The sequence below is a fragment of the Oreochromis aureus genome, linkage group 22, assembly GCF_013358895.1.
Source record: "Oreochromis aureus strain Israel breed Guangdong linkage group 22, ZZ_aureus, whole genome shotgun sequence".
In the NCBI taxonomy this organism is placed as follows: Eukaryota; Metazoa; Chordata; class Actinopteri; order Cichliformes; family Cichlidae; genus Oreochromis; species Oreochromis aureus.
In genome coordinates, this window is record NC_052962.1 from 20,134,629 (window position 1) to 20,159,148 (window position 24,520).

Consider the following 24,520-nt stretch of genomic DNA (forward strand, 5'->3'; position numbering starts at 1 on the left):
TCTCGACCTTAAAACACTGAATGCCTCGAGATTACTTTTTGGTAAAATTATTAAATTGATTTTGTGTCAACATGTGACAAAGTTTGTTTGTGAAAACAGCACACAAAGAAAGAAATTACTGTCCTCAAAGCTGCAAGACTCTCTTGATGAAAACAGTAATTTGATGTCACAGACATGGAGCTGTTGGTGTACGGCTATGTGCCTTTGTTGTTTTAACACATTCATTTTAATCTAGATTAACCCTTTAAGTGACAAAAGTTACACAAACACCCAAGCAAGCTAACCGTTTGAGGCAGAGGTAGATTTCAGTATTGTGTTGGATAAAATGCTGCGGGCAGAGATACATTTTTAAAGCCGCTGTTTGTCAGCACTACTCTGACTCTCTGACTATAGTGTAGAGTTAAATTAATATTCATGTTTCCAGGCAGCTAAAGAACATAAATAACTCCTCTTTAAACAAATGGAACTATCTGTTACTGAGTGGAAACAGTTCATTTAGTGAAACACTTGAATTAAATATTCTAATCTCAGAATATTTTAATAATAGTGCTTCTGACATCTGACATGTTGCTTTGACTCATAACTGAGCATTTAGCCCACTTTGTACCAATTACTGAGATGTATATGGTGCATGTATGAATACTGCATGAATGGCAGTGAAGACATATCTGTTGTTTGTCAGCAGGAAAAAGCCCGATCATCAGGTACACAGAAGCACATTTGGGACGCTTTTTAGAGTGCTACACTTTGACCTGCAGTTGTAGTGCCGAGGGTTGCTAAGTGAGTTGCATAACCAAGAGTTCATGTTCCTGTTACAGCCTCATTGTGTGTGTGGGGCTCTTACTTTCTTTCACTGTCACTTGTTTCTTTTCATTTTTAGTTAATTTAGTTTTACTTGCATAATACGTAACAAATAACATTGCAAAAGCAAAAATCTGTCATCGTTTTGCATGTGAGAATATAAAAGTTTCAATTTAATTCAAATTAGTGAAAAACATTAGGGGATATATTTCACAGGAACGTTACTTTTGCAGGACATTTGGTCATAATTCCCCCTCTCACGTGCATCCAGGCCACGCTGTGGTCAAACGACCAGCTTATTGCTGTTTTGTTGTGTGGAGCCAGTGAACCGGCCTGCAATCCAACACCTTTGCAAAGCTGCACTTTCCTCAGTCCTTGGAATCTTACTCTTTTGGCACATTTCAAACTAGAAAAACAGCTTGTTTATAGGAGTGTATGTTGTGCAGAATAGCCAAGTACTACTCAATTTCAGCAGAGTTCACTTCCAAGGCCATCTGCCTTATAATGCCTTTGGATCCAGAGTTTTTGAACTTTCTTCATTTGCAAAAAGTTCAAATCAAGTACAAAGGCAACACAAATGAAGACTTATTAGGCAGGCAAACAACGACACATGAAGCTCCCTGCTAGCCTCCTAGGAGAGATTTATTACATTTATCATATATTGTATTAGGGTGAGGGTGGGAGGAACACATGTGAGAATACCAGAGTTAAATTGATGTGACATGTAACAGAAATGTGCAAGTTTAGAGCTTTTATGGGAATGAATGTTATAAAGTACTTAGAGGGTCTGCTTTCTTGCGTCCTCTTGCTATAGCAGCAGCAGTACTGTTGCGCTCTTTATACATATATATTTACTTGTGAGGGCACTCATCAATGCACAGTGCACTGCTTTTTTTATTATGCCTCTCATCCTGACCTTAACCATCACAGCTAGATTACAATCTGACCTTAACCCACAGTCCTAATCTAAACTGTGTCACCTGAACCTTTAACCTTGAGCTGTTCTCAGATATGCACCACAGCGCTGAACTTTTCTAAACATTACCCGACCAAGGTACACGTGAAAAGGCAAATGTCCAACGCGCCTGGTTCGGACACACCGGGTCTTTAACCCGCTGCTTCTTTTAACCTGGTGTTCAGGTTAAAGCTCATATCGGTGCTCGCAAACATATCACTAAAATTTCTCCGTCTCACACGTACGCGCACAGTCTCTGTGTGACAGAGGGACGCCAGGCAGGAGACCAATAAAAAAACAGGCTGAAAGGGGCAGTGCACAGTTTCACAGGTGCACATGGAGACACACACATTGGGGCTGCCAGTATTATTGAGTGCCCTTTGCAACAGATGGAGAACTGAATCCGAGGCTGCTGAGTCGGAGGAAAATCTTGCAGTTGTAAGTGTGAGCATTTACAAACCTGTGCTCATGTGTAAACTTTTCACAATATTTAGAACACCCCCATTTCCAAGAAGCACACAGACAAGGTGAATCCAAGTGAAACCCCCCCACACTGAACAAAGAGGAACATTTGATGATTTGGTGAATGGAGACATTTAAACATCTTTATATCCTGATATAAAAAATTTAAAAATGGGACTGAAAGATGTAAACTAATGACAAAAAATGTCTATTTATTTATTTTGCATTGTTGACATGGACAACAATGGACATGGACATGTTTTGAGACCATTTTCTGAGGACGTGTGTTTTGTATGTTTGCTCTGCTAATTAAGCTTTGAATCAGAGTTTTGTATTGTAGGCAGACTAGTACTGCCATACTTTTCATGTCTTCATCTATGTGTCACTTTTTCTTATCATAGTATTTTTTATAACATCCAATACTGGGAAAAGGACTTGCACAGCAGATGTCCAACCATATATGTTAATAGCTTCATACATTATTACAATGCATGCGCGGTTGTTGAAAATAACCACTTTCAAGGCTTTGTCTGCTTTAACTGGGGATAAAAGAGACTTTATTCATCTATAGGAAGTGCATATGGGCGCAAAGAGCATGACAGCCATAAATCTGGGGCTCTGAGGCAGATGGTGAGCTCATGATTTGTGCATTTCAACCACTAATAAGCACTTATTTCCTCTTTCAAAGACCCTCACATAAAGTCATCTTTGGTAAAGTTGTTGTCCTGGCCTCTGTGAATGGTGTTGCTGTTTTTTGCGTACCTTATCCCACGGCTGTGTGGGTTTCTGTGTGTATACGTGACTCTACGAGCTGGATGTACACACCATGTGTTTTGCTTCTTTCGTATGCCTGGGTGCTTGTGTGTATGTGCTTCTTGAATTTTGTGTTACGTTAGTGCAAACAAAAACATGCATGCTTTAGTATCACTTTCTGTCCCCGGGGTGGGGGGTACTCTTGGTTGTCACATGATCGGCTGACCTGATTTTGTGTTGCTGAGTCAATGTGTTGTTTCGGGGTTCAAGTTAACGCTCGGCTCGGCCCTGCGACCTTGGGACATGTCTTTGTCACTGTGGTAACAGCCTCGGGGGTTACTTAAAATAAGAGAGCGCACTGGATGGGAGCACTAAGTGTTTCTCTATGTGCTTGTGCATCAAATTAGGCACTGTACCACATTTTATTTGCCCGGGGAACATTAACTCACTCCTTTTTAATGAACATCCTGCAACAAAGCCATAAAGTTGGATTCACACCTGGGCGATAAATGATGCAACAGCACCCTGCTTTAGGTTATGGTGGAGTGCCACTACAGTAGTTGGGAATTAAGTGCTTTGCACAGAAGGTGCAAAAGCAAGTGTATTGGTTGCCTGAGTGTTTGATGCAGGGGGCTTGAAAATGGAACTTATTTCCCTGAATGGTATGCATGCAGAGTAGGAAAGGAGAAGTGCGATTCTTTCGGTATTGCTTTAGACATAGCGACTCTCGATCGGGCTTTCTGAGAAAACGAATTGTAGTGTAAAATTGTTTAACATTTCCAGGCTATGAGATGTGGTTTTCACAGAAATACTACCTTCATTATGAAGGTCTGCTCTCAGTTTACTAGAGACATTTGGTCAGAGAAAGAGAAACACTGTCCTTACTGGAAACTGAGCTAAGTTAATGCGCAAGAACTAAGTAGCCATGATTTTTGTTTAGAGAGGAAAAAAAAAGAGGACACGAGCCTCAAACCGTGTGTCTCATGTGGGTAAACAAAGCGTGGTTACCATGCTGATTCGGCGTCAGTGTATAAATAGCATGGGTGTTTGTTCTGAATAGTCTTCAGAGAGGGAGAGAGCACAACAGAAAAAGGGAAAAGCAGAGGAAGAATCACAAGTGCAGACATTTACAAATGCACATGGTTTAAAGACTTCTTCTGTTTAAACAAGGACTGGGATTTAGCAAGTACTACAGGCAGTGTGTGTGTGTGTGTGTGTGTGTGTGTGTGTGTGTGTGTGTGTGTGTGTGTGTGTGTCAGCTTTGTCAAGAAAGGCAGTGGTAGCAATTACTCTGTCATAAACAACAACATATCTACAATTTTCCTCTTCAAATTTGCAAACCCATTTCTTAACACAGAAGGCAAGTGGAGTTTTCTTGTAATAGCAGCATCACCCTGCACCTCACCAATAGTTATTTATGTAGTTTCTCTTTGCTATTTCATGAAGTTTTATGAACAAAGATCGCTTGGCTATCAAGCTCATTGTTAACGTCGACCTGTTTTGCTCTTTTCCCGCTTCATATTTTTATTCCTGGACTGTATGAGACTAGCTTTGACTGAAGTTCATCCATTGTCTGAAACAAAATGTTTGAGCACCGCTCTCTTGAAGGACACCCTCCCTCCAAGCTAACGTTCTTCTGAATGGCTGCCCCTTGTGAATGGGGGGGCTACTAAGGCTACAACATTACCATTTAATGGATATTGCTTCTATATGAGAGCTTAATGTTCCAAGAGTAGCAGTGTTTCTGCACAAAACTGAAATAATTAAGAGGAAAAGAATACTGAATGATTAAGCTGATTATTGTACTTGCAAAGCACTGGATGTGGTTATTATGCTATGATAATTGAGCTAAAGTAAGCAATAACCCAGACCTAAATAATCTCAGAGGATGTAATATTGAAGAGAGAAATAAAAGCCTCTCTGTCTCTGTTTATCTGCAGGGAATTGTGACCACAACTGCCGACATAGAGACGTGAATAGACGGCGCACACTTCTTCTCCCTTCCTTTCTGCTGGTGGAGAGATCAAGGCTTCACATCAGGAACTACGACTGCAATCCGTTGTCAGCTCTCAGCTGAGCAGAAGGCTCCACCTACTCGGCCAAAGTAGCTCTGCCTCCTATTCTCAGGTAGGATTCAAAGAGGATGGAGTCAGGGAGTCGGTTGTCTCCTTCCCCTCACAACTACCCGGTCACAGCAGATGGCTGTCCCTCACTAAGCTTTCTTCCTGTGAAAAGGGAGTTTTTCCTTCCCACTGTCGCTCCAAATGCTTGTTCATATGGGTTGTCTGATTGTTGCGATTTTTCTCTGTATTATGTGGGGTTTTTTACCTTACAATATAAAGGGCATGTTGTTGTGATTGGGCACCATATAAATAGAACTGAATAGAATAAATTGGATTGAATTGAAGGGACTTTTAACATGTATGTCTGCGTTTTATTATCAGGCAGAGTCTGGTCCAGTTGATCTTCTATTATAACCGTTATGAATACACAAGCTAAGCTGCTATTCAAATCCAGTAAGACCTGTGGTGCCCGCACAGTCTATGGATATACATGCGTTAGGTCTTAATGGGTTAAATCCATCTGCTGTATTCAAGCTGTCGAGGGATCGTTTGTAGAGGAGGCATGTATTTTTATGCCAGATCAGCGGTAACCATGGAACCATGCACGGTAACATATAAGCAGCGCTTATGGTTTATAGCATGAAGGAATATGATTATTGACCAGTTAAACACAGTAACTTTTGCTTCATGAGATTACAATATGAAGAAGTTGAAGCTCCAGCAACACTTGGACTATATAGGACAGTTTAATTACTTCCCCCTTATTGCTTATTATAGATAACATTTTAAGTAGGGTGTGAGTAGAGTAGAAAAAATAAAATAACCAATCGTACAGCGCCTCAAACATCAACAAGCATGTGCTGGGTTTATGATAGTATGGATTAGAGCCAGTCATTCTCCCTGGCAGTAAGTCCAGTGACATCTTATACCTGCAGTTATAAGCAGGAAAAGTAATATTACAATATGAAATGTAATCCTAGTACAGGTTTTCTTGTGTTGTAGTTTTCAACACTAGTGTGTTCTTGAAAACCCACGCTAGAGACCTTGCACTGCGTGATTTGTGTCACTGTAGAACGGGACAAAAACCAACAAACGATCCGATAGCCTGCGCTAGGCGAGCTAGCTGCATGATCCAAACTCTCCGACACGACCATACGTAGCAGGCTCTACTCCAGTTCAGAGGGGTGCGGTCATGGTACACTGACACATCTCTTCTCCAAGTATATCAAGAATCAGTTATATGTTGTTGGTTCACTGTACAACCTACGTGAGTCTGAACCAAACGAGTCGAGCTGCAGGTATGAGAGCAGAGGGTCGGGCCTGTCCTTTTTCTTTTCTTCTTTTAATAGCCGTTTTCATAAGATCTGAGGTACTTAGGTGTGCTTTGGGTGTATGTGCGTTTCTGTGACTCAGAGGATAAACTTCTTTGAATGGAACTGAGCTCCTGTCCCTCTCGCCGCCCCCCTTCATGCTTTTTGACTTTTGATTTTCTCGTTTTCACTCTTCACTTCGAACGGCCCATTGTGACGTCCCTCAACTCCTTCTCCCATCCAGATTCCCTTTCTCTCTCTCTCTCAGTTTCACTACCCATCCTCTAGCTGAAGAAGCTTTCCGCTCTTTTCCCTCTTACTGTATCCTCGGCCGCTTGTATTGAAGCTCCTCTGCCAGCCCTTTATCGCCGTCTCGCCAGCTGCATGTTGAAGCTCCATTCTCTCCTATGAGGGATAGCAGAATGAATAGAAGGGCTTACTGAGGGAAAGAGTGAGAAAGCCAATCCCTGCTTTTTGTCTCACTGAACATCTTTTACCGTCTTCCTCTCTCTCCTCTCCCTGTCCTAAACTCTTCTGTGACCAATACCGTCACCGCTTTCTCCTGCTGTTCATTCTGCCTGCTCTGTGAGAGGGGCTGCTGTTGTTATAGGATAGGTGTAGACACAGACAGTATAGAAAGAGGATTTTTTTGTACCAGTTACTTTAAAAAATATATCATAAAACCCAAACATGATTTTTGATTCTCGTCCCAGTTGCAGCGTGCCGCCGGCTGCTGCAAAATAAGTTTTTGTTTATCGCCCCTCAGCGTACAGTTATACTCGACTCACCAACAGCATCATTTTATTTTTGCTGTGAGCTACTTCAGGGACTTGCTTCATACCTCTACAAATATGTTTTGAAGTACAGACTAATTAGCTTATTAAATTAACATTGTACCAATTTATAGAGGACTAGTTTTGTGGATGGGGGTGGGAGGAGTGTAAGGATAACAAATCAAAAGGTAAGATAAAGAAGAAAGAAGGTTGATAATTGGGGAAAAAAGTGAACATAAAGTAGCCTTTTTGGATATTTTTTTCTCTAAAATTCAGTCGCTCCCTGCTCGCCTTGTCCTCTTCTCTTCCTCTTTCTTCAGCCGTCATTCTCGCTGACTGGAAATTACACATTTCACTCCCCGCTGCTTTCTGCTCTCTCTCTCTCCTTTGTAAATTCACTGTTGACAGTTGCCTTTCTCTGAACACCATGTCTCAGAAATGAGCAGATGGAGGGGTGACAGCCTAAAAGCTCAAACAATGACACTGGGCGGCAAGTCGCCGTGGCTGTCGGTGTACCATATAGAGACTGCCAGCTATAAAGAAGCTAAAGATGTAGAATCAGAATGAGAACGCATGACATAAATCAACTAAAATTTATGTGAAAACATTTGACATGTGGCTTATGTTGTATCCTGTGTGACTTACAGTGAGTCTAAGAGTAGAATAAGCTCATGTTACAACGCAGCTAGCAAAGAGGTACCCAGCTGACAAGTGACATGTACACCTTACCTGTCACTTCATTAGGTACGCCTTGCTATTACTGGGCTGGACCCTGTTTTGCATTTAGAACTGCTTTAATCCTTTATAACATACATTTAACAAAGCGCTGGAAACATTGCTCAGAGATTTTGTAGCATCACACAGTTGCTGCAGATTTGTCGGCTGGACATCCATGACGCAAATCTCCCGTTGTCCACCCGATTGAGATCTGGTAACGGTGGAGAACATTAGAGTGCAGTGAACTCACTGTCATGTTCAAGAAACCAGTTTGGGATGATCTGAGCTTTGTAACATGGTATCCTGCAGGAAGTAGTCATCAGGAGATGGATACACTGCTACCTTACACAGCTACCATAGAGCGGGAGGCGAGGCACACCCTGGACAGGTCGCCAGTCTGCCGCAGGGCTAACACCGAGACACACGTCCATTCACTCACACGTTCTCACGTCTTTGCACTGTGGGAGGAAGCCAGACATCGGTGCCCGAATTCTGACCTTAATATCTGAATCTTGGAACAGAAATCGAAACTCATCAGACCAGACAACATTTTTGCAGTTTTCTATTTTCCATTTTGATGAGCCTTTGTAAATCATAGCCTCAGTTTCCTGTTCTCAACTCACATAAATGGGACTGCTGCAGCCCATCCACTTCAAGGTGCTTTCAGAGATTCTCTTCTGCATGCCTAGACTGTTATTTGAGTTATTGTTGCCTTCCAATCAGCTTGAAGCAGTCTGGTTATTCTCTTCTGACCTCTGGCATTAGCAAGACATTTTTTAGACCGTTCTCTGTGAACTCCAGAGATGGCTGTGTGGGGAAAATCCCAGCTGACTGGCAGTTTCTAGAATACTCATAACAGCCACGTTCAAAGTAACTTAAATCACCTTTTGTCCCCACTGTGATGCTAAGTTGGAAGTTTGCAGGTCGTCTTGGTCGTGCCTCCATGTCTAAGTCCATTGAGTTGTTGCCATGACATATATATATATATGTATGCATCATATTGATCTGCTCATTCATTTTCTTACCAGTTGGTTATAACTTTATATTCCAGTCATTCTTGGGGCCTGTTTGCAAAATGCGCTTGGCTTTCATTAAATTATTGCACAGAAGGGTTAAACTTATTTATGTCTTGCAGGGGGAAGTCTGACAGCTTTATGTGGATTCAATCAATTTTTTACAGATTGATTTATTTTTTTATTTGAGACTGGAATTACTCCTACCCACTCTCACTCTTGTTCACGGTTAAACTCAATGCTGCCTGCAGCAACAGCTCACAGTAATCTCTGAGATGTCAAATGACTAATTAACCCAGCGATGCTTTCTGTAATACAGTTTCACAGGAGCCTCTGGATATCCAGCAATGCCAGGGGCCGTGAGTCCTTGAACAAATGCTCAGTATATAAAATAAGCCGACCCAGTCCCTTTTGTTGGTCACAGGCTAAAAAGTTTATTGCCAATTACGTGTCACTTGTACAATACAAGAATGTAATTAACATCAACTCCTCTAAAGTAAGAAATCTGTTGGATCTGGGTGGTGCCATGAGAAGATTGAGCAACACGAGTCTATAGAGAGGTCATCCCTTCTATGTGTGTGTTTGTGTGTGCGTGAGAGGGAGCATGGATTTCCCCTTCTCTGTTTTCTTGTAATCGCTACGCTCTGCTTTATTTGATCTGGGCCCCGACTCTCATAGTAGGATTGAATTGGGCTCGGAGAGCACGGGAAACACACACACACAGACACACACACACACACACACCTGAGAGTGCCAACTGCAACAACAGCTGTCACGAATTCAAGTGACGGAGAGCAAACGAGAAGAGGGACAGCGGGAAAGTAAGGTAGAGTTTTTAGAGTGACCAGATATTAAGGTGGCATCTTTGCATCCCTTTTAATTTTGATAGAACAATTAACTAATAATTAAAATCATCACACTTGTTTTCTCCGTCTTTCTCTGTAGTTCTGCTCTTTCGTCTCTTTCTCCTTTCTGCCCCCCCCCCCCGACGAGTTCTTCCCTCAATCTGTCTTTTGTCTCGCGGTCTTTACTCGTCATGCCGCCGCTCTCCACAAAAACACTGACACACACACACACAGACTTGAACTGCCTCTGCACACTAAACAGTTAGTTAATTACCTTGCTCAGTGTTGCTGGGTTCATCCAGACTGAATTACTGAGAAGAGAGGATAAAGGTAGAGAGCAGAGGAGGCAGAAAAAAGAAGTGAAGTGTGTGTGAATGAATCGATATAAAGAGAGACATTCACAACGACCTGATTTGTATACGCAAGAGAGAAGAAAAAAGAACAAAACTTATTTGAATGTTTCATCCAGGTTTGTTCTTTTCCAAGTAAAAAGCCTCAAAATTTGGTAAAGAAAAGTTTGTAAGTACATTTCAGATCATTGGAGTTTAAACCTTTGTTGCATGAAGGTAATGCTCCATGTAACAGGAGCACAGTGGATTTGGTAGAAGAGTTTCATGAGAAATGCAGCTTTGTCTGATTTGTACTTTACTCCCCTAGAACCTGCTTGTTTTTATACAGTAGCTGTAAAGATGTTGAAGTCTGGCTTAATAATCAATCCACCTATTAGTTAATGAGGTCAGTATAATTACCTATTTTTATGGATGTTTATCTGCATGTTTTTTTTGTGTGTCTCTTTTTGGCATACTGAGGTTGTGTAAAAGTATTGAGCTGCCCCTCATTTCTTTATATTTCACCTCCAAGGAGTCAGACTTTCTTGAACAATATGTCTCTGGGCTTTCTGAAGGTCTGTTTTTCTTCGCTGCATTTTCACTAATTTCATGAATTTCGGCTCAGTCCTTGTACTGGACCATTTTCAGAGTCGAAAATCGGCCTTTGCTGCATTTTTTTCTGACACACTCATTTCACTGGCCCCTCAGTTGATACATCCACCGTTCACTGAAGCCTCATCAGAAGTGGAAGGCTATGGAGGTATGCCCAGTTACACTGAACTGAAAATCAGTGGCAACAGGTTGGATGGAGTGACTGATACAAATTTGAAAATTTTGTTTCAAAATGTTGTAAACGTGTAGGGAGCGTCTACAGCTGTCTGTAAAACACGGTGAAGGCTCTGTCATGGTTTGGGGCTGGATTTCAGCCAGTGCTGCTGGTGGTCAAACTGTAAACGCAGAAGTACTGTAGATTTTCATCCACTGTACACTGCCAATGCAGTAAAAGAATAGTTGGATATAAAAACACACAATGGAACACTATCAGTCATGGATTGGCCTCCCCGGAGCCCGGACCTCGACATTATCGAAGCAGTGTGGGATCATGTTGACAGAGAACAGAAGAAAAGGCAGAAACATCCAACATCTGTGAATGTCTTTCAAGAAGACTGGAGAACTATTCCTAAAGAATGCTTGGAGAAATGACGAGAAAGCTGCCTAATAGCTTTCAGGCTGTGTTTAAGAATAACGGTGCTCACACCAAATATTGACTTTCAAGCTTTCACAATTGTACACTGAATCGCTAAACCTCAAAGACCTTTACACAGTATTGTATTATACTTTCACCTGCGGCTGCCAGAGGAATGGGTTACATGCTATTTAAATGGTATCAAGATATGTATTCAACTAAAATGGGTGGGTGCTATTAGGTTAAAATACTTTATAGTTATAGCAGCTACTGCCAGCATTTTTTAGATGTGTATAAATGGCTAACAGGAACCATAATCTACTGAGATAAATTATCCAGTTTTATTTGGTTTGGTTGTACCTCCAGAAAGCATCTGAGGAATGCATGTGGGGAAAAGAAAAAAATCCTGACTCTTGGGCCTATTCAGGGTCAGCTCGGATCCAGTGGGCCGCTGGGCTTGTAATACACTGGTGTACAGTACGACAGTGTATTTGAGCGAGATCACCCTGTAACATCCTGACTGTACATGTAAGTGAAATGTGAAAATGTCATTTGGAGCTGTGGGGTATTGACTGTAATCGGTGTGGAAAAACATGCCGCTGTAGGTCATTACTAATGAGCCATACGCATGCTGGAACATTCAGCGTGCTGAGGGTGGATGCCTGCATCTTCATCTTTGCTGTGTACTGTGTCATTGTGAGCATGGCTTAATATATCTAAGCATTTACTCTTAAATGTGTATGTAAGGGTAGATGAACTGTGTGTGAGAGAGATTTTTATTCAGCATGGGTGCCATTATTCACATAAGTGTACTAGTCTCTGTTTGGTGTGATTAAGTGGGCTCTTCTCAGCTTAAACCCACTTTTGTTGCTCTTTTCTTTGTTTTCTCTTGATTCCCTTCTGCTTTATAGCATTAAGCAGTGAGTAATGACGGCTGACATCATCTCTGGCTAGGCTAGTGCTGACTAATTGGCCAGAGCAATCTGATTGCATTAGATGTTATTCCTTCAGGGCATTCCCTGTCTTCCGCGCCTGCTTTGAAAGATATCCCTCATTGTTTGCATGGAGCAACATATTACTTTTGTGCGGCGTTAGGGTTTGGGCTTTATTGTATTCATAGCAGGGTGAAACAAACTGCATCGGATGTGAATTAGTACGTTTGATTTATGGTTTGTGTGTTTTAACCCGAAACATGAATAATTTTAAAAGCGGTGATTGCTGTCGAGCCCTGACTCGTCTCGTTAATTGCTATCATCTAGAATGCACGTCTCAGGACACCTCAAGGATATTACAAACGCACTATGGGGACGCTAATATACCGCTGAAATGTCTTTGGTTATTGTGCGGATGCTCTGGGTGCTCGTGCGAGAAAGCAATAAAAGTTGAAAAATGAAGTTGTGCTTTAGATTTACTAACAGCCATAAGAGCCGCTCATCTCTCTTTGCCTCTCTCCACGTATTCTCCCGTTCTTGTCTCCTCCACAGAACCTGCTCTAAGAGCCGCCTTTTCAAGTGAAGTAAAATGATTATAGTAATGGACGCCCACCCCCTCCCACTCCAACCTCTCTCTTGCTCTCCTTCACAGTTGCTGCTCTGTACATTCTGTTCTGTACATTAGTGTAGCCCCTGGGATGCCCTCTCGCTCTCTTCTCTCTGCAGCTTAATGCAATCACACCTCCTGTATAAGTGTGCTGTGAGAGATGGAGAGAATCAAGAGGAGCGATGAGGGAAAAAGGGAAGGCACAGGTGGGTGGCAAACTGGCAAGAGTGATCACATCATAGGATGATAATTACCTGCAGAAAGGAATCAGAAGTCATGCAAATTAGATAATTGACAGGCTTCCCTGTCAGTCACAGTAGGTCTGTACTTTCTTGGAACAAATGCCATCTGTACGATTAATTTCCTGTTGCCTGTGTGATGTTTTGATGCACTTTTTTGTGTGTCTGCAAGATCGCATTCAAGCAGCAAAGAAAAAGGAATCAAATAGAGTACAAAATAGTTCCAGCCACTGCTAATGGCTAGCACAGTTCAACCCCAAAACCAAACTTATAGTTTGGCATTCAGCGGGACAAAATGCAGGCAAACTGAATAAGTTCAAAGGCAACTGGAAAAATGCAGGCACAGTTCTTATCTGTTTTTATGCCTGGATGTTCTGAAATGGTCAGAAGTTCACAATGACAAACACTTCTCTCCAGGAGGAGCTGAGCTCAATTCAGCAACTTCAGCTTTTAGTGAGATGAATGAGCATGGCCTTTGTGGTGCCTGGGAAGTCTTTATGCTGAGACCTATAGAGAGTTTATTGCTTTTACAACTAGGCTGTATGATAAAGTGCCATCTTTGTCGCCACCCACACTCTCCCACCCACTATCCCCCCCGCATACCTCACTGTCTCTCTGTTACTGCAGCTCTGAGTCTTGTTCCCTTTGTTATCGCCTTCTTTTTTTTTTCTTTTACCTCCTTGTCAACTTTCCCTTCATTTTTCTCCTTTTCATCTTTCCAAGTGTCCTGACTTCCCTTTCAGCTTCTCTCGTTGTTGACTTTGTCTCCCTTTCTTCACCTTGTCTCTACTCTCTTCAATAGTTAACCAGAAGGCTGTTAACCCCCGTATTTAGTGTGAGTTTTTTTTTCTCAGGTGAGTGTGTCTTAGGTGTTACTAACAGAACAATCTATCACTTGCCAACAACTTTTGGTTTTGGTTGTGCTTTTATTTTAATGCTGCTACATAATATCCATTCCTAACTTTTGCATCTGCACTAGTAACAGGATCAATCTAGTTCTTTATGTGAGTTGACTTACCTTTTCTAAAAGATCTTTTGTAAAAGAGCACACAGGAAACCAAAATATTTTCTTGAAAACAAATGTTTTCCTGTGGGAATCCTTCTGACCATATTTGGGAGGAAAAAATCACCATTAGTCTTGTTCTCAAGAGTGCTGTTTATACCAAGCCTTCACGAAATAGTGTGTACAGTGTGTGTGGCAGAGCTGATGGATTGCCACTTACCAATATCCCTAATACTCCACGGTTATGCCGCTGTACTCATTCCTTTTATGTGTGGAGAGGTGAAGGCTAATAGCCCATTGAGCTAAACTAGTTTTCCTTCACTTGGGGGGGAATGTCGTGAACTCGGGGCCCTGTGGTTTCCTGAATTGTATAACAATGGCAGATAGGCCTTGGCTGAGGAATTTTAATGGAACAGTGGAGGGTGATAGCCAGCAGACATTATTCAACACGGCCACCTGAGACATGCTCAGACTTGCACCCCTAGAAAAAAAAACTACTGTCACTCAGTTTGGACCTTTTTGTGGTTCTCCATCTCTTTGCTTTGCAAAATATAGAAGATTGTTTAATTTAAAGTTTCTTTTTTTCCAAGAATGTCCTTTTTATAAAAATCCTTCCATTTTATTCAGTTCAGGGTTGCAGGGTCACTCAGCTGTCACAGAGTGAGAGGCGGGGTACAGGTCACCAGTCCATCGCAAGGCTATAATATAAAAATTGTTTGCTACTGGAGATTTACTTTTCTTTTTTTGGGGGATATGGCAAGAGAAGATAAATTACACTCATCATCACAGATATTCTGAATCTTTCACATAATATCTCCTTGTAGGTAGCCATGCATATCCATGCTTAATTGTCTGCTATATTCTAAATGAGACCATAATTTACACCCATTAGGAAAATGTTTCCTGGGGTCATAAATGACATGAGATGTAAGGACGTTTTCTTTAAGATGTCTTTATAGTCAACCAGAGGAGTCAGCTCCTCCTGGGACTTTTCAGACCTAGAAAATTCTCAACATACTTTCTCTGCATCACTAAAAGAGATCATGCCACCTACTCATGTGAAAACTGTTTGTGCTTATGGACGTCTTTGAATAACCAGTTATGTATGTGTGGATTGCCTGAGGAAGCCAGAGTATTTAAACCCAGGAAGGACCTTCTTGCTGTGAGGCATCAGGGCTAACCACTTATCATCATATGATCTTTGCCTTTATTTTATTATTGTGTAAAATTAGCTGGCTTCTTAAGCTATAGAAAGTATTTAAGGTCCTTTACATATCATCAGATTTCTCCTTTAAGTAAAATCTGTTGGTTATGTTGAAACCCCCCAAATTTATTATGAATCCATTCAGGGACTTCATCCAGCCTTGCAATAAAAACATGGAAGTCCACATCACACATCAGCATGAAGCCTTCAGGCTGCCACATAACTGTAGGTTATGCTGATTAGTGTGTGGGAAGCAACATGAACATAAAGTGATGGAGGGAAAGAACTGTCATACTGTCATATTCAAAAATATGTGGAAACTCGGGGGGGGTGAAGCACAGTTCTGTTCTGCGTAGTCCTCTGTAGATTATTTGGATTGCTAAAATAATTTAACTGTTAGTATAAGTGGTGATGAGAGCACAGCAGGCATCAGACTTGAAATGTTATTTACAGCAGTTAATTTTTTACCTTCTAGGGAGAAATGCTTCCTTCTCGGTTGTGCTGACGATACCATGCAGGGCTCTCTCACCACAACTGGAGAATAACCTCTGCTCTGTTGGAAGACAGTAGTGTGTGTGTGTGTGTGTGTGTGTGTGTGTGTGTGTGTGTGTGTGTGTGTGTGTGTGTGTGTGTGTGTGTGTGTGTGTGTGTGTGTGTGTGTGTGTGTGTGTGTGTGTGTGTGTGTGTGTGTGTGTGTGTGTGTGTGTGTGTGTGTGCAGGACATGTGTGTCTGCAGAGGTGTGTGTGAATGGGATTGACAGTAAGGATTACATAAGCGCAGTGCCTGCTGGTGCAGGTCGCCGTGAACAACATGAGCAGAATGACACTCAGATGTAAATCATTACAAATTCCTACACACACACACACACGCGCACACACACGCGCGCGCGCACACACACACACACACACACACACACACACACACACACACACACACACACACACACACACTCAAACATATACACGCACATACGTGACAAAGAGCAAGAAGGCTAGTGTATCTCCATCTGGTCTGTGTGATCAGCAGCCAGATTATCTGAAAGAGTGTGATGAAATTTTTTCCCAGTAAGTAGTAAGACTTTTCTGCTTGTTATCCTCAGCAGGTTGACATTTTGAGTAATCACTTCTAGGGAACTACATTTATTTCCCTCCCACTTTAGTGTCTTTGTTGCACTTTAGATTGAAACGGCTGAGTTCCTGGAAGGTGTTTAGGGTGAAACGGAGCACGCAAAAAAAAAAAAAAAATCGCATTACGTATAAGTGCATGACCAAGCATGCAGGAAAGATCAAGCTCCTACAAAATGTACACATGCTCAGATACTCACACACACAGTGAATACTTTGTCTTTTGCTATAAACATAGCTTCTATTGCTACACACTTAAAAACCAAAATAAATTACAGTTCTTTTGTTTTTAGCTCTCGGCTAACTTAAAGGCTGTAACAAATACCACTTTTCGGCTCTTGAGATTCAGTAGTGAACCACATTAAACATTAAATAATACCCTCCGGTATCTAGTATGCTCCAAAGATTTTTCACTAGCTAGAAGCCACTAAATAGCTATGATAGCTATTGTAGCTTAATCAAGTTGGCAATAGTAAGGTGAACTGAAGGGTGAAGGTTATGCTTACAAGTGGAAAACCCACAAATATATATATCACAAAAGAAATATCTAAATAGCAAAAAACTGTAAGTATAGCTCTCACTGACATTCTGCAAAGGGTTGTTAAAAGAAAACACTTCAAATTAAAACAAGATTTGATGTAATGTGTGTCAAAAGCTAAATGCAGTTGTCGTGGATGCACAGCTTTTAAAAGTAGTTGTTCGTCTTTACCAGGCATTTAAAAAAAATAACAAACTACGTCAACATAACTTATTTATGTCATCCTAGCACCGACTGTATATTAAAGATGGAGGTACCCACCGTTGCATAACCCATTGGTTTGTCCTGTTGAGGTCAGCGTCGCCATTTTTATTTTTAGAGACACAGAAGGGCACTGCACACTCGCAGGATAACCACGCCCTTAAGCACAGTCTGAGCTGTAATGGATTTACTGAGAGTGTAATTCTGCCAGTTGATTAATAAATGTGGTCACCAGGGAAGCATCGCAAATGATCAGTGTAAATTACACCTCTAGTCTTGTCTGTCTGTGTATAGTTCTGTAACAAGGAAATAAATGGCATAATAAATTCAGGTTGTCATATACAATGTAGCATGTTACCAGCTAAATGTTTAAACTTGATGCCCAACACAAGCGAGCATAAGGATATGAAATAAAATGAATTAAACCATAGCTTTGAAATTAGTACACAGGAGCACTAATGAGATCTCACTGATATATAACTCTAATATATAGTTCTTGCCCTCTGTACATCTATAGAAAGCAAAAGCAAAGAGAAATATTGCCTAAGCTGTTCAAGTAGCAGTAGTTCAACTCGCTCAGTAAATGTCGACATTTACAAGGTTATAAGCCGGAATTAAACCATCTGATGACACCATTATATAAACCAGCAATCACAGACAAGCAGCAAAGTTGGACAAGGTTACCTTGTAACAAACGCACTATAAACAATGAGGTAACTTAACAACAGTTCCTGGACTTACTCAGTGGCTAGCTGCACGCACACACGGCTGACAAAGAAAGCATGCAAACACAAACTCTGAATAATGATTCACAGTCCATCAGGAGCACATTTTTTCCTCTGCTTTTGCACACTAGCCACAAGCAGTCTCCTCCGTGCCAGCAGGGAGTGTTCTGATTGGCCGCTCCTGAGCAGCCAGTTTAGTATATCTTAGGATGCTGTCCTTCGCCACAAACTGGTTCATGTAACTCTGCTTTGGACCCATTATTTGCAAACTGAAAACTAGCAATAGCAATGACACCATAAATTCGTCTAGAAAATGTTTGCTGAAGTTATAAATCGCATAAGCAATAAAGTTATTTTCCCTATATAACCAAACTTCTTTTCCTACAAGGGGAGTTGCCCCCTGCTGGCTATTAGATAAATGGAGGTGTAAGACATGTAGAGGCTTCAGACTGCTTAGTATTATTGCTGAATAAGATTACTCGCTCAGATTAGTTGTCTGCACAATATGCTAGGAAAGGGGAGAGTACATACGCTCACACAAGGGATTCATTATTAAAAAAAGTGTTATATAGTGTACAAATGTAATGCTGTCTGTTGCTAAGCCCTTCCTGTTCTTCCCTCTCACTGCAGCAGCTCTGCTAATGAACCTACATTACTCCTTTAATAGAAATCCGTGTCTGCTAGCCAGCAAAACTCCACTCAGACGCTCATGTGCACAAAATAGCACCATGTTTATACATCGGTTTGCAGGCTCAGATGCACATGCAAGGCGAGGCTGCTGCAGATGACGTGTCATGCGTGGAGGACACACGGGTCCAGTTTAGGCACAGATTTTATTCTAAATGAAGCAGTAGTTTGTGAATTATTGAAACACTTGTCCTCTTTTCTTCCTTCTCCATCTCTCTCTCCCCTTTCCTTCTTTAGATCTTTTATAGCTCTGTGTTCCTTTTTCTCACATACACTCCTATGTTCCGCTGTCCTTCCTTCTTTTTTTTCAGTCCCTCTCTTCGGTTCTCTTCTATTAAATAAGCAGGGAGGAGAATCAGATTGATTTGTGAAGCAGTAGTTCTGTTTTTGTGTGTGTGCACTTGTGTGGTTGGAGGGATGTTGGTTAATCCGATGTTGTCCTTGGGGACAGATTTGGCCCATATTACAGCCCGCTATTACAGTGTCAGGAATCTCCTGTGCATTGAGACAGTCATTATTTACTGCCGTTCTTCGTCCCAACTCTCCCACTAGCATTTTTATTATACAGCTCCACCCTGCTCTGCAATTGCACGCACACAGAGCCACAGTAGGACGGTCTACGACAAAATACATTTACATGCATACACTGGGGCCGTTCAGTATTGTTGAGCAGTTATTTGCACAGTTACTCATTTTTTATTATTATTTTTTTAGTGGCGAAAAATATTTCTTTATCACACTTTGCATTGCCACGTAAAAAGGATGCTGCTTCTTCACCTCTCTGCATCAAAATAAAATTGGCACTCCTCATTCACATTATTTGAGCGCAGCTCTTTGAGGAAGAACAGCTACTTTTGGCTGCTCATTTATTCACGAGGGGTCGCCACAGCAGGTCGCTCCACACGTTTGATAAGAAGAAAAAAGAAGTTCCAAAACTTGAGATAAAACTCAATCAGAAAGGCGTTGCTTTCATTTTTACATTGTGCTAATTAAATTTTATAAATTAATCATTGCAGACAAATGATATAAAGTCTTTCACACCATTTGTTATACCTGCATGATGTGACTAAAACTCACAGCAGAGTATTCTAAAGCTGTGAGATCCCTCTTTTATTCCCCTGCAACGTTTTGCATACAGCACAGATTTTGCCACTTTGGAAAAGTTGACCGTTTTCCTGAAGCCTTTGTTGCTCAACATGTTTACTGGCCAAATGGAATACGATTGGATATGCTGATGTGCTGCACAGACTTGCACTTATACTGAGTTAATGTTGGAAGATTCATGTTAGCAACCACTGCATTGTTTGTGTTGTCTTCATGCATTCATTATACATTAAGATAAGATAAGATAGCCTTTATTAGTCCCATAGCTGGGAATTTCACGTTGTTGTGGCAGCAGAGTGGACAGGGCAGGAATAAATTATGCAGTTTGTCGTGTGTTTCCAGGTAGTTTGATTTGTGTTGCTTTGTGGTACAAACACTTGTATTTCCAAACAATGGATGATGACTTCGAGGAATAAGCTCTCTGTCTTCTGCTGTGCCAGGAAAACGGTTATTTTTGTTGCATATCTGTCTTTTAATTTAGTGCAGCGATGTCAAACTCATTATACACGCTGGGTTTTTCTACTTGATAAAAAAATGCTGATGTAGTAAATGAAAGAAATGTGGCAACAGAACTCTTCGGACTTAAATTGTAAGAATAAATATGTAAAATTACAGAAGAAGAAAAAGAGAAAGTTTCTGTTAATTCACAAAAAAACCTTCTCTTGTTTTATTTTACCCTATACTTATTGTAAAAGAAAACCTATAGTAGATCATAAACAAACAGGAACCTTTCTGTCATCTAATAGTTTATATATTACTTAATTACTTTGGTGTAGGATGATTGGCCATAGGGGACGTCTTTATCAATAGAAGAAGTTGCTGGGCTGATTCTGGCCCCTGGGCCTTGTGTTTGACACCTGTGATTTGGTGTTACCAGAGTAGTCCTTTGCCGGGAACAGCTGTGATTGGCAGATTCAGACATGTGGTCAAGTGCCAATTTAGAGAGCGCTTGATTTGCTTTGTGTTTTAAATAGCATGGCTTGCTTTTCAAATACTGCTCGGTCGTGCTCATTTAATTGTGACAGGCCAAAATCATGATCGAGATTAAAACTCGATTAACGTTGCAGCCCTGTGTGACAAATGCTATTTACAGCAAAGGAACAACTCTGGGAATTTAATATATAAAAAGCGCCATCACGCTAACCAGATAACCAGGTACACCGCTACTGTCCTGTATATCACTGCAGATAAACTCAGCTGTCACATCTACTGTACTGCAGGAATAGGTGGGAAAATACATTACATATATTCTTTCCTCACCCTCATCGTTTATCATCCAGAGCTTATCTTTTTTAATGGCTGTGGCCTCTCTTTCTCTCTCTGGCTGTCACACAAACTTCCAGATAAAAGATCCTGACTTGGGACGTTTGTGAGATGATTGCCTGGACAGCAAATGTGCTTTTTGTCTCCACAGATTTGGTCTCATGTGACATGCATCATATATAAGTATGTTAGGTGGATAATGCAGTGAAGCATCGGCAGTGAGTTGGGTGTATCGATGCTGTTTTGAGATGATGGAAGGTCTACTGACAACCAGCGGGGCTTCTTTGTTTAACGTGTCACATAGCAACGACTGTGGCCTTTTGCTGAGGTTACAACTTCAGAGAAAAAAAAAAACCTCTCACTCTGACTACCATGCTTTATTTATTTATTTCTGCAGATCAGTAGAGAGAAACTGATATAACTGGTCTGAAAGATGGAGCTGGGTAGTGACCTGGCAAGTATATTAATAGAAAAGTATTTCTTCATTCATTAACTACGCAAATATACAGAAATAAAAACCTAATGTTGAGGTTTGTTACTTTTGCTTTTTAAATATTTTTAATTTGAATAAGTGGATATCTATTTTAGCACAAAATAATTAATTTGGATGTTATAAATTTAACTAAAGCAGGTGTTCAAAAATAATCAAATAAAAGTGACACTTTATACACCCAAACAATCAATGAATTAATCAAGCAATCAGCAGATTTATTCCAATTATGCACTGTTTTTCAATGAAATTTGCCGTTTAAAAGAATTTACCTGAGTACGTCAGTTATGCAGTTATTAGGCTGCTTTTTCTTCTCTCCCTCTCTGTCTTTGTGTCTTTTTCACCATCATTGATTCCTCTGTTCTTTCTGCTCTTCAATATTGATACGAGCTATCATTGGTCCAGTTATTTCTAAAATCCCTCCCTGCTGTTTTTTCATTGGCTTAGGTTCTACTGTAAAATTCAGATAGAACCCAGAGCACCAAGATATTCTCTGTTGTGACACCGTAACAGAGCCCAAAAGAAAGCTCTTTCAGCTGATACGATGTCTTTACATGCACACAAGTATGTTGTGTTTTTGACTCTCTAGTTCTTTTTATTTTCTTTCCCTCCCTATTGATATTGTGGCCAAAGGCTCTTTCCCATAACCTTTTCAGACCTGTGTGTATGTGTGTGCAATTCTGCACAGAAGTCTTAAATAAGAGACAGATTGAAAGGCATGTAAGCCTCGCACATACAGCCACTTGCGTGAGCATACAGATACAGTTGTACTGTTCAAGCCTCATTACACGATCCCAAGGGATTTGTGTAGGAGATATTTCCTGTTTGGGGTTAGGGAGCGAAGGGAAGTAGTGAGGATGAAATATGATGTAACAACAGTGGTGGTCTTCCTGTGTACTCTACTAGAACCAGGGTGTTACCCAGATTTTAGTCTTCCATGGTCATTGCATGTGTAGAGCTGCCATTAGCGCGGTGCAGTTGGTAATCCTGGGGCAAACAAACAGGAAATAGTGGTATGACTCACAAACTGCAGATAAATTTAAGTGGCAACACTGTAAATGTAGGCTCATGTGTAGCTGGCACGCGTCACTGTTTTAATGGTAAAACGTTTGAAATTGACTGGGGTGGGAAAAGTATTTCACATAATCCAATTAGCAATGTGTATGATGTTTTTGGGTTGTTTTTTTTTTCTTCAAAAAAAGGATAAACCGTCAATGTGACATCTGATTTCGCTCCCCCCAGCAGCAATGTATTGATGTTGTATACAATTATTCACATTCAGCTAAAAAGTACATGCAGGGTCAGTAGTTTGTAGGGCCTAACTACTCCTTAGATTTCCCTTCTTCCGAGTCTAGTTTTAAACTGGGCTTGCTGCTTATCTGAACACATAAAGAACTGGATTTGATTTTTGCTCATGCAGCTGGCTGTCGACCACCAATACTCCACTACTGTTGGAAGTCATTTTATTTTGGAAGGGCTTGAATGTTGATTTTGGTAAAATATCCTTTTACATGGAATTTGTGAGATTTTATGAATGAAATTCACCGACCACGTGGCAACACTCAGCCACTATGGAAAAATGTATATTTCCTGACTGGTTGGTGAGGGGCTACTGGAAGTTGGTAGCTGTTGCTTGCAGTCACTGGGTGAAATTGATTGCAGAGGGGGTGCTGCACCAAAAATCTCCTTGTGATTGCTTTGGTCACATAAACATGGCGACCTCCAGCAACCGCTTGCAATCATTCAGAGAATACTTATGTTTCCCTAGCAACCGGTTGCTACCAGGTGGTCACCAGCTGGCTTCTGGGGTCTCACCTGATTACTAGGATAAAAAGAATTTACACCTGAACCTTTAAAAGTCATTAAAATATTCATCCTGATTTGTGCTGATTTTCAAACCTGTTCTTTTTAATTCTGCTGTTTAATAATCAACAATTTTCATTTGTCCGTATGATGTGCCCAAGATATTTATTAAATAAATAAATACAAATTCACTATTTAACTGCAAAGCCCCTGCATGTTTCAGATCAACTGTAGTCATGTAGCAAAATAACCCACACCCATGAATTTTGTGAATATTTGAAGTTTAACTTTTAAAAACAGGAACTGCCTCTTAATCTTTTCACTGTTTCTCTAATGCTAACATCAAGTTGTAGAAGCATCACATCAAGTTTTATGTTCAGTACATAATTACTTGCAGTGAATTAGGTTTTAGTAGAAAGACTGGGTTCACTGCAGAAGGCAGGATGTAAGCTCCACTGATTTCCTTTAGAGGTGTCAAGTCGTGTGCTAAAAACAGAGGCAATGTAACACCTCGCTTGCTGTGTGGATCTTACACATTCACCTTGAGACAAAATAGAGGAACACCCACACCCGTGTGCACACTATCACATACGCAAGATGTCAACAATGATCACTTCATGTACACAAAACAAACTAAAAGTTGAACGGTGTGACAAATCAAACAAATAGCACTGTAGTTCAACGAGTTGGGATTGCTTTTGAATGCGAATAGAGGCGTTCACTTCTCCTACATATGTGGATGTATGATTGTCCGGGATTGCTGGCTTTATTGTAGAATTTGGTCAGCTGATCAGCTGCAGCTCCTGAGGAGCATAGAGGGCAAGTTGGTAACTGGTAATTTTAGTGGCTGGTAATTTTTATAAGCATCTCACACCTGCTATACCCTGTAGGGACAATGCTTTGCTATCACATGTGTAACTCTGATATATGCAGGGCGGAAAAAAAAGTAACACCAGTCACCTTAAAATAGACTAGAAAGCCATGCTTTTGCTCTCCATAGCAACAGTTGAGCACTGACTCGCAGTTGATGGAGTGGGCTCTCTCAGCACCGTATTCACTCTGTGTGCATTTGTGTTTGCATGTGAGTGCGCTGTATGTCTTCCTGTGAGTGTGTCTCTTGTTTATTTGCGGACGAAGCGTTCCAAGACGTTGTTTGTTTGGTTGACTCCATCACTGTGGAAACCCAGAACTAGGAGTAAAACAGTGAGACTTTGTCTCCTGCTAAGCCCGATAATGAAGTCCGCGCTGTCTCTTGTCGGCTGTGAAACCCCTAGAGGACATCACCACACAGTCTGTATACAATTATTTATGCTCCTATTTCTGCAGTAACACATTTGTAGTATTAATGAGAATGAACAAAGTATGAATCTTAATCAGTCTCGCTTTGCAAAA

At 41.0% G+C, this 24,520-nt stretch overlaps 1 protein-coding gene across 1 annotated transcript in view; it reads left to right on the top strand.

Annotated features, from left to right (window-relative positions):
• The window catches only part of atxn1a (ataxin 1a), a 97,334-nt gene that overhangs the window by 22,616 nt on the left and 50,198 nt on the right, over positions 1-24,520 (top strand). Inside the window, exon 2 of the mRNA XM_031742342.2 lies at positions 4,912-5,098. The gene's annotated coding sequence lies outside the window, so the exon portion shown is untranslated. The remainder of the gene's footprint in view (positions 1-4,911; positions 5,099-24,520) is intronic.